Genomic DNA, 11,234 nt, shown 5'->3' with positions numbered 1-11,234 from the left:
ATAAAGGACACATATGTAAAGAAAAACAACTCCACACACACACACATGATCCCTTTCTGATCTCGCTATTGCAACAAAACAACTATCACCACAAAAGATACCAACAACACACATTCCATAACATCATCGCAATAACAAACACAAACAAAACCAGTAAGGAAAGTCTAAAGTCGGGTGGGGCCGACTATATTATACCCTGCACCACTTTGTAGATCTAAATTTTCGATACCATATCACATCCGTCAAATGTGTTGGGGGCTATATATAAAGGTTTGTCCCAAATACATACATTTAAATATCACTCGATCTGGAAGAATTTGATAGACTTCTACAAAATCTATAGACTCAAAATTTAAGTCGGCTAATGCACTAGGGTGGAACACAATATTAGTAAAAAAAATATGGGAAACGTTTAAATCTGAAGCAATTTTAAGGAAACTTCAAAAAAGTTTATTTATGATTTATCGCTCGATATATATGTATTAGAAGTTTAGGAAAATTAGAGTCATTTTTACAACCTTTCGACTAAGCAGTAGAGGTGTGCACGTGAGTAATATTTTACTCACGCTCACGCACACTCACGACGGAAAAATCTTACTCACGCACACTCACGCACGAAAAATTTTCGAACCGCTCACGCTCACGAACACTCACGAATGAATTTATTTTAAAAAATCACGCTCACGCACACTCACGATAGAAAAATTCTACTCACGCACACTCACGCACGAAAAAAATTCGAGGCATTCACGCACACTCACGAAAGAAAATTTTTGCTCACGCACGCTCACGCACGAAAAATATTCGAGCCGCTCACACTCACGCACACTCACGAATGGATTTATTTTAAAAAATCACGCTCACGCACACTCACGAAAGAAATTTTTTGCTCACGCACGAAAAAATTTCAAGACGCTCACGCACACTCACGAAGGAATTTATTTTCCAAAACTCACGCACGAAAATTGTTCTTGACGCTCACACTCGCGACAAAGAATTGTTACAAATGCACGAAAAATTTTGTGAAGAATTTACGCACATTCACGACTGTAGAAATGCTAATTTGACGATAAATAATATATATACCCAGCAAAAACTAGGCAACCACATCTCATTAGAATTGGCATTACCAGGAGTAAAGCTGTCATTACACGTTGCATTACATTGCGGTGAGTTATAATGACTTATTTGTAATGACAAAAATAAATACTTCTTGGTAATTTTCGAATTGTTATTCTCAAATGTTTAGGCAGTTGGCTTAATTGAAAGGTTGAATACTTCTTAGTACGAATGAACTAAAATATTTTTCTATGCTAACTTAATGGAAATTAAAATACATATATACCGTTCGACTCAGAATCACCTCCTGAGTTGATCTAGCCCTTGGTGTCCGTCCGTCCATGTATTTGTTGTTCGCAGGATTCCGGTCGCAATTATTAACCGATTTTGATTAAATTTGGTATGTGGCTCTTTATTGGCACAAGGACGAACGCTATTGAATTTAGATATAGCTCCCATATACACGGTCTCACATAAGTTTACATACCCTTGAGGTTTTTACCTTATAACTAAACATGTTTCTTGTTGTTGTTTATAATCCAGACTAAAAACATCTTCTTGAAAATGGACAAATACTTTGTTTTTCAAATTAATTTACAAAATCTAAAGCATATATATGCATATTTTATTATATTTTAATAATTAAAGAAAATACAATTTCTTAAACCGTATGTAAACTTGTGTAAGACTGTGTATATGTATCGCCCGATTTCGATAAATGGGGTCAGATTGCGCTCATTTACTAACCGATCGGCGTCAAATTTGTCACAATGTAATCCACTGACTCTATGTGCAAAATATCATCCAAATCGGTGCAGATTTGGACATAGCTGCCATATATATGTAGCGCCCAATTTTCAAAATTTGCCCCTTATAACCTTATTGTTGACCATTGTGGCCTCATTTATTAACCGATCTTACTCAAAGTTAGCACAAGGTAATCTCCTGTAATTTCAACAAAACCTGCAAAATATAATCCAAATCGCCCGTTTTTTGAAAAATGTACCCCTTGTAACTTTATTTCTAACCATAGTAGCCTTATCTAATACCCGATCTTACTCTAATTTAGCACAAGGCAACCCTCTGTGGTATCAACCAATATATGGATATAGCTCCCATATAAATGCATCGATCAATTTTCCCAAATTTGACCATAATACTCTTATTTATTAACATATGTTGCTTAAATTTCAAATAAACATTACATAAATCTATTACCTTATTTTCAGAAATTTGAATTTATTACCCACACTAATTGAGCGATTTCCAGTTTTTTTAATAAAGGACTCAATATTAGTAGCATACTAAATAACTCTGTAGGTTCAGAATCAACTATACTCCTATGTTAATATCAGACATTTCTGTTCAGATTATGATAAAACTCCCATGTACCCAGTAATGTTATTAAATCTGGAAATGTGGTTTTCCCCAAACCTATATCATTGATACCCTATAAACAATGTTCACTAATTCAGTAGGGGTGATTTGGGGTATGATGTAGTCGGCCCGGCCTGACTTTCTACTTTACTCGTTAATTCGAATTTTATTTAATCTACCAATTTTTTATGGTACACTTTTTCGACAATATTTCTCATTTTCGTTAGAAAAAAAAACAGCAATATTTTATAAAAGGTTTTATTGTTTAAGGAACGGCACTATACTCGGTTTTTGCACCGAAAACCAGCGCTTCAACACTACTTTTTTAATCAATTAATTTTAAATGAAAAAAAACTATTACACAATCCATACATTGGAAGGTTTAGTGTGACCAAAGTCGTGAGTGTGACCAATGTCGTGAGTGCGATTGACATCGTGATCGTGATTCAAATCGAGATCGTGATTCAACTCGTGAGCGTGATTCAAATCGTGAGCGTGATACAAGTCGTGAGCGTGATTCAAATCGTGAGCGTGATTAAAATCGTGAGCGTGATTTAAATCGTGAGCGTGATTAAAGTAGTTATCGTGATTCAAATCGTGAGCGTGATTTTGTTTTCGTGAGTGTAATTATCAAACATTTTTACTCACGCACATTCACGAAGAATTTTTTTTCGTGACTCACGCTCACGCACGAAAATTTTCAGCTTGATCACGCTCACGCACGCTCACGAGATTGACTCCATCGTGACTCACGGCTCACGCGTGAGTCACGAAAATTTTCGTGAGTCACGAAAATTTCGTGTCACGTGCACACCTCTACTAAGCAGTGGCGATTTTACAAGGAAAATTTTGGTATTTTGACCATTTTTGTCGAAATCAGAAAAACATATATATGGGAGATATATCTAAATCTGAACCGATTTCAACCAAATTTGGCACGTATGGCTACAATGCTAATTCTACTCCCTATGCAAAATTTCAACTAAATCGGAGTTAAAAATTGGCCTCTGTGGACATATGAGTGTCAATCGGGCGAAAGCTATATATGGGAGATATATCTAAATCTGAACCGATTTCAACCAAATTTGGCACGCATAGCAACAATGCTAATTCTACTCCCTGTACAAAATTTCAACTAAATCGGAGTTAAAAATTGGCCTCTGTGGACATATGAGTGTAAATCGGGCGAAAGCTATATATGGGAGATATATCTAAATCTGAACCGATTTCAACCAAATTTGGCTCGCATAGCCACAATGCTAATTCTACTCCCTGTGCAAAATTTCAACTAAATCGGAGTTAAAAATTGGCCTCTGTGGTCATATGAGTGTAAATCGGGCGAAAGCTATATATGGGAGATATATCCAAATCTGAACCGATTTCAACCAAATTTGGCACGCATAGTAACAATGCTAATTCTACTCCCTGTGCAAAATTTCAACTAAATCGGAGTTAAAAATTGGCCTCTGTGGTCATATGAGTGTAAATCGGGCGAAAGGTATATATGGGAGATATATCTAAATCTGAACCGATTTCAACCAAATTTGGCACGTATGGCTACAATGCTAATTCTACTCCCTATGCAAAATTTCAACTAAATCGGAGTTAAAAATTGGCCTCTGTGGTCATATGAGTGTAAATCGGGCAAAAGCTATATATGGGAGCTATATCTAAATCTGAACCGATTTTGCTGATATTTTGCAAGTTTTTCGAGACTCATAAAATATTTGGATGTACGGAATTTGAGGAAGATTGGTTGATATACACGCCAATTATGACCAGATCGGTGAAAAATATATATGGCAGCTATATCTAAATCTGAACCGATTTTTTCCAAAATCAATAGGGATCGTCTTTGAGCCGAAACAGGACCCTATACCAAATTTTAGGACAATCGGACTAAAACTGCGAGCTGTACTTTGCACACAAAAATACATCAACAGACAGACAGACAGACGGACAGACAGACGGACAGACAGACGGACATCGCTAAATCGACTCAGAATTTAATTCTAAGCCGATCCGTATACTAAAAGGTTGGTCTGTGATTACTCCTTCTTGGCGTTACATACAAATGCACAAACTTATTATACCCTGTACCACAGTAGTGGTGAAGGGTATAAAAAAGATGATGCAATAATTTCATAATTTCTTCTCACTTCAATTTCCAGTATCACGTTTATTGATTAGTTGATATTCTATCTATAGGATAAGGTAAAATATATTCAAAATTTACGAGGAATCCATAAAAAATTATATACACCCGTCAAGGATTAAATTAACTACTTTTTATTCTACTTTATCTAAAATTTTCAATGTGAGGAAATATACTCCAACTTATAGTAAAAACCGAAATAAACTGTAGGAAGCCGCCATACGAATCGGTACTGTGCACCGAAAGAATTTTCTTCGTAAAAAGAACGAAAAATTTCGTTAAAAGTACGAAATTTGTCATTGTTTTACAACCAAAGAAACTTTTCATTAAAAGTACGAAATATTTCGTACTTTTTACGAAGAAAAGTTCTTCCAACATTTTCGTAGTTTGTAAGAAAAAAATTCGTACTTTTTATGAAGAATCTTCGTACTTTTTATGAAAAATCTTCGTACTTATTATGAAACAATTTCGTTCTTTTTATGAAAATGTTTCGTACTTTTTATGAAAAATTTTCGTAGTTTTTATGAAAAATGTTCGTACTTTTTTCTGAAAAACGTTCGAATTTTTAGAAAAAAAATTTATAGTCGAAAGTGCATTTGGTTGTAGTTGCAAGTGTGAAAAATGACATCACTACTTTACATCTTAAGTTTTTGAATAATTTTTAGTTTTATTGCTTCACTTTTATTCATAGCGCGCTATCACCCAAATGAGAAGTAGCATAGACTTGCATAAAAAATAGAATAAAGGAATACACTCACGCACATTATAAAAGACAATTTAATGCCGCGAACGGAAATTTTACAACTTCAATGAAACTTCTTTGTTATTTCAAAGAAAATGTTTCGTACTTTTTATGAAGAAATTTTAACGCAGAATGTTTCGTAAAATATTCGTAAAAACTTCTTCACAAAATTCATGAAATATGAAGAAAGTTTCGTTAAAAGTACGAACTTTTTACGAAGAAAAGTTAATGTAGAATGTTTCGTAGAAGTTTCGTATATTCGTAAAATGTTCTTCATAAAATTTACGAAAATGAATGAAAATTTCGTTGTTTTAATGAAGAATTCAGGAAGAATAGTTAATGAAGAATTCTTCGTAAAATTAACGAAGAGAATTCTTTCGGTGTGGTTAAGTTAATTTTTACTACAAAAATTTTTTTCCATACAAAAATTTTTCTTAGTAAATTGTCCACATTTCGTAGTAGGATTTTTGTATTGCCTATGTCTTTTTATAATACAATCAACGATGCATTAACTATTGTATTGGAAATTTATTTAAGGAAAAATCCGTCCAATTTCGTAGTTAGTGAACTAAAAAACATTTACTGAATTTTTATAAGTTTTCCTTTAGCTAAGTTAATTTTCGCAGTGATTACGAAAAATGAACTATATTACAGTAAATTTTTTGAACTATGTGGAAGTTAAACTGGTCCTAAAATTAACAAGGCACCTTTTTTTCTGTGTAGGGTGGAACACAATGTTAGTAAAAAATATGGGAAACGTTTAAATCTGAAGCAATTTTAAGGAAACTTCGCAAAAGTTTATTTATGATTTATCGCTCGATATATATGTATTAGAAGTTTAGGAAAATTAGAGTCATTTTTACAACTTTTCGACTAAGCAGTGGCGATTTTACAAGGAAAATGTTGGTATTTTGACCATTTTTGTCGAAATCAGAAAAACATATATATGGGAGCTATATCTAAATCTGAACCGATTTCAACCAAATTTGGCACGCATAGCAAAAATGCTAATTCTACTCCCTGTGCAAAATTTCAACCAAATTGGGGTAAAACTCTGGCTTCTGGGACCGTATTAGTCCATATCGGGCGAAAGATATATATGGGAGCTATATCTAAATCTGAACCGATTTCAATAAAATTTGGCACACTTGACTATAGTACTAATTGTTCTTCTTGTGCAAAATTTTAAGCAAATTAGGGTAAAACTCTGGCTTCTGGGGTCATATAAGTCCATATCGGGCGAAATATATATGGTAGCTATATCTAAATCTGAACCGATTTCTTCCAAAATCAATAGGGATCTATTCTGAGCCAAAACACATACCTGTGCCAAATTTGAAGTCGATTGGACTAAAACTGCGACCTAGACTTTGATTACAAAAATGTGTTCACGGACAGACGGACAGACGGACATCGCTATATCGACTAAAGAGCCCACCCTGAGCATTTTTGCCAAAGACACCATGTGTCTATCTCGTCTCCTTCTGGGTGTTGCAAACATATGCACTAACTTATAATACCCTGTTCCACAGTGTGGAGCAGGGTATAACAAATAAGTAAAGTCTAAAGCCGGGCGGGGCCGACTATATTATACCCTTCACCACTATGTAGATCAAAAATTTGTATTACCATTTCAACTTCTTAAAGCTTGTTGGGAGTTATTATGAAGGTTTATATTCCCACATATATCTTAACCGATTTGGAGACAATATTTTGTACTTCTATAAAATCTCTAGAATTAAAATTTAAATCGCACACAAAGAAGAAACATGATTGCCACTATCATATTCGTAGAGCAAAATAATATGATAGAAGCTATTTTTGCGGCGACCATGTAACATTTCCACCTGCAACCATGTTGGCTCAGTGAACATAGTTGTAAAAAAATATGTATATAAAATTGTCCTCATCTAAAATGTTAGTATATTGATAAAAATAATTTTGTTTGAATCAAAAGACAATGGTCACAATCTAAAATGTCATGGTATTCGTCAAAAATGTTTTTCTTCCAGTTAAAAGAACATGGTCACAACCTAAAATGTTTTGATCTTTATGACAAAACTTTTTTCGTCATCGATAAAAGGACGTCACTTGAGAAAAGAAAACACAAAATTATCTTTATTTATTTTTATTTTTTATAAACCAATTCCTTGTTTATTTGTATTTATAATGTCGTGCAAGCACACATCACGTATTTTTGCACTATTTTGGTGCAATTTCAAAAATAAGCATTCATTCCATATTTACGTCGTGCAAATGCAGACATCAGTTAACTGCAAATAAAAATAAATTTTGCAATATAGAAAATTCAGAACAAATCTACAAAGTGGTGTAGAGTATACTATAGTCGGCCCCGCCCTACTTTATACTTATCTTACTGGTTTTAATAATCGAATCAATATTAGTGCAAATTAACTATGTAGGTGCAAAATTTATATTAAACATAATTTATAGTAAAACGTTGCTTTTTCTCTAATTACTTAATTTGAACAAAGCCAATTTTTTCAACATATTTTCTTGGTTGGAATGAAAAGGGGATCGGATGTATAGAGAAATCCATTTAACTCAAATCTGGGAACACTCCACAGATAATATACATAGAGTATTAAGATAACAAGATAACGAAAGTGTTAAGCGAAGCTGCGACAGTAGATGGCAGTCATGGGGAAATTTATCTAATGTCATGCAGTTTTTGTTGGCGCTTCTCTCAAATATCATACAGTTTGCGTCGGCGTCACCCAGTTCAGTTCTCTGCCGGCCTTACGAAGCGTAAGAAAAATAGGATTTAGAATCTACTTTGTACACGGATGAAAAAGGCTGTTTTTCATATGTTTGGCTATAAACATTATATGTTTGGAACACAAATTTTTAAACACAATATTTTTGAGTGCAGTCATATAATGTTCATAAACTAGCATAACATGTTAATATGTTAGAACATATTATGTTTGGGACATACAATGTTTGTAAATATAATATGCTTGGATGCAAACATATATTAATTTAGAAATAGCCTATAAACATATATGTGTTTAGTAGCTTGGAGCGCTATTTAACAGGGAGCGATATTGAATTAAGTTGGTGGTTGTTGCTTGTTATTACAAAATTAACATTTTATTTTTCCTTGGGCAATTGATCAGCTACTTCTATGATCCTTACAAACTGTGTGTTCCGCTGTTCGAATCCCCGTCCGGCAAAAGGTAAAATTAAAATAAAAAAAATCATACAATTGAATAATTTCTTCTACAATGTTTGTATTACAGAAAAAGGTGCTAAGAACTAAAAAATCTCGTGGAAGTGAGAAAGATGTGGGGGAATATACAATTGGGCAGAAACAAAATTTTGAGCATTCAGGTCGAAAACCTATGTTGTTAGCACCTATATTACCTGTTTATTTTCATAATTCGTTATGATTGTAAATATATAAATAAATACATACAATTTTGAGCACAATGTTGTTTGGGAGAATTTTTTTTAAGCATATAATATTTTTGGGTGCAAAATGCTTCCAAACATATTATATGTTCACATAATAACATATTGTTTTTTGGAAGACAACATTATTGAATTTGGATGCAAAAATACAAAATGTTTGGAACTTAGACTACCCAAACATATATTGTTTAGACTAATATGCTTTCAAACATATTATATATTGGAAGAGATCAAACATATAAATGTTTGGGCAATACCCAAAAATGTATATGCTTGAAGCAAAATATGTTTGGGAGTATATGTTACAGAAGCGATTTTTTGTGAGCGTGTAGTAACAAATGTTCTTTTTATACCCTAAACCACATAGTGATCGGCCAAAAAATGTGCTTACCAGAAATATTGATTTTAGACCCCATAAAATATACACCGATCGACTCAGAATCACCCCCCGATCTAGCACTTGGTGTCCGTCCGTCTGTCCATGTATTTGTTGTTCACAGGATTCCGGTCGCAGTTACACTAGCCAACAGCCGTTTTGTGAATTGGTTCTAGCATAATTTTTCTCATTGATTTTGACCTACTAAACACGAAAATGAGTTTTAAAAAATTTTCCGTCGATTGGTTTTCGAGATACAAATTTTCGAACTTTTTTTTAATTTTTGGAGGTACACTTACAATTTTGAGCATATCTTTCGTCTTCTTTGACCTATTTTATCCTACTACTACTCAAATTAAAGAAAATTGAGCCGTCTACAACTCATTCTCAGTCTTTTCGGTCTTTTACCAAAAAATTATAAGTCCGCTATTTGTTGTTAGATTTTGTTAATTAAGGGCTTATTTTCTTTGTAAAAATTTCAGCTATACGCAAAAAACCATCGTGTTTTATATTTTATATGAATTTTTATATGGTTTTTTCTGCCACATTTTTACTAAAAACACGCCGTTTTTTAACTTTTTTAAGCCGCCAACATCCAAACTACTTACCCGATTTGAAAATTTTCTGAGAATGAGTTTTTTTTAATTTGAGTAGCACTAGGATCAAATAGGTCAGAGAAGACGAAAGATATGCTCAAAATTGTAAGTGTACCTCCAAAAATTAACAAAAAAAGTTCAAAAATTTGTATCTCGAAAACCAATCGACAGAAAATTTTTTAAAGCTCATTTTCGTGTTTAGTAGGCCAAAATCAATGGGAAAAAGTATGCTAGAAACAAATAACAGGGAAAATTTTGTTATTTGTGACCTAGTGTTATTAATCGATTTTGATGAAATTTGGTACAGGGAGTTTTTGGGCACAAGGACGAACGCTATTGAATTTGGAAGAAATCGGATCAAATTTAGATATAGCTCCCATATCTATGTATCGCCCGATTTCGGTCACGTTGCGCTTTTTTTTCAAAAGGAGCATCACCAAATTTGGCAAAAGGTAATCTTTTTCATCGCCCTTCAAGTCTGCAAAATTTCATCCCAATCGGTTCAGATTTAGATATAGCTCTCATATATATGTATCGCCCGATTTTCCCAAATTTGGCCACAAAACCTTTATTTATCAATCGATCTTACTCAAAGTTGGCTAAATGTAATTTTCTATAGTACTAACTGTATGCGCAAAAAAACATCGAAATCGGTTCAGATTTAGCTATAGCTCCCATATATATGTACCATCCGATTTTTCTAAATTTGGTTATAAAATCCTTATTTATCAACCGATCTTACTCAAAGTTGGCTAAATGCAATCTTCTATAGCACTAACTATATGTGCAAAAAATCATCGAAATCGGTTCAGATTTAGATATAGCTCCCATATATATGTATAGCCCGATTTTCCCAAATTTGGCCATAGAACCCTTATTTATTAACCGATCTTACTAAAAGTTGGCTAGATCCAGTCCTCTATAGTACTAACTATATGTGTAAAATTTCATCGAAATCGGTTCAGATATAGATATAGCTCCCATATATGTATCAACCGATTTTGAAAAATTCGCCCCTAATAACCTTATGTTTGACCATACAGGCCTCATTTCTTAACTGATCTTACTCAAATCTTGCACAAGGTAACCTTTCCTGGTATTAATCAAACCCGCAAAATATTATGCAAATTGGTTCAGATTTAGATATAGCTTCCATATATATGCATCGCTCGATTTTCCCAAATTTGGCCATAGTACTCTTATTTATTAACCAATGTTACTTAAATTTCAAATTTTGATGTACTAGCCGATCGTACTTATACGTACTTGTAGCTCTTACATAAGAACATTGCTCGATTTTTACAAATTTGTATTTATTACCCACACTAATTTAATGATTTTCTCTTTTTTAATAATGGGCTCAATATTAGTGGCATACTAACTCCGTAAGTGCAATATCAACACAGCCAGTGTTGCTAGAAGTAACGTAAATTCCCAATATGTAGGTTTTTTCTAATATTTAGAGTCTTGTAGGGCCACAATGTAGGGACATTT

Source organism: Haematobia irritans, chromosome 2, assembly GCF_050003625.1.
Source record: "Haematobia irritans isolate KBUSLIRL chromosome 2, ASM5000362v1, whole genome shotgun sequence".
NCBI lineage: Eukaryota > Metazoa > Arthropoda > Insecta > Diptera > Muscidae > Haematobia > Haematobia irritans.
This window is presented reverse-complemented; position numbering follows the sequence as displayed.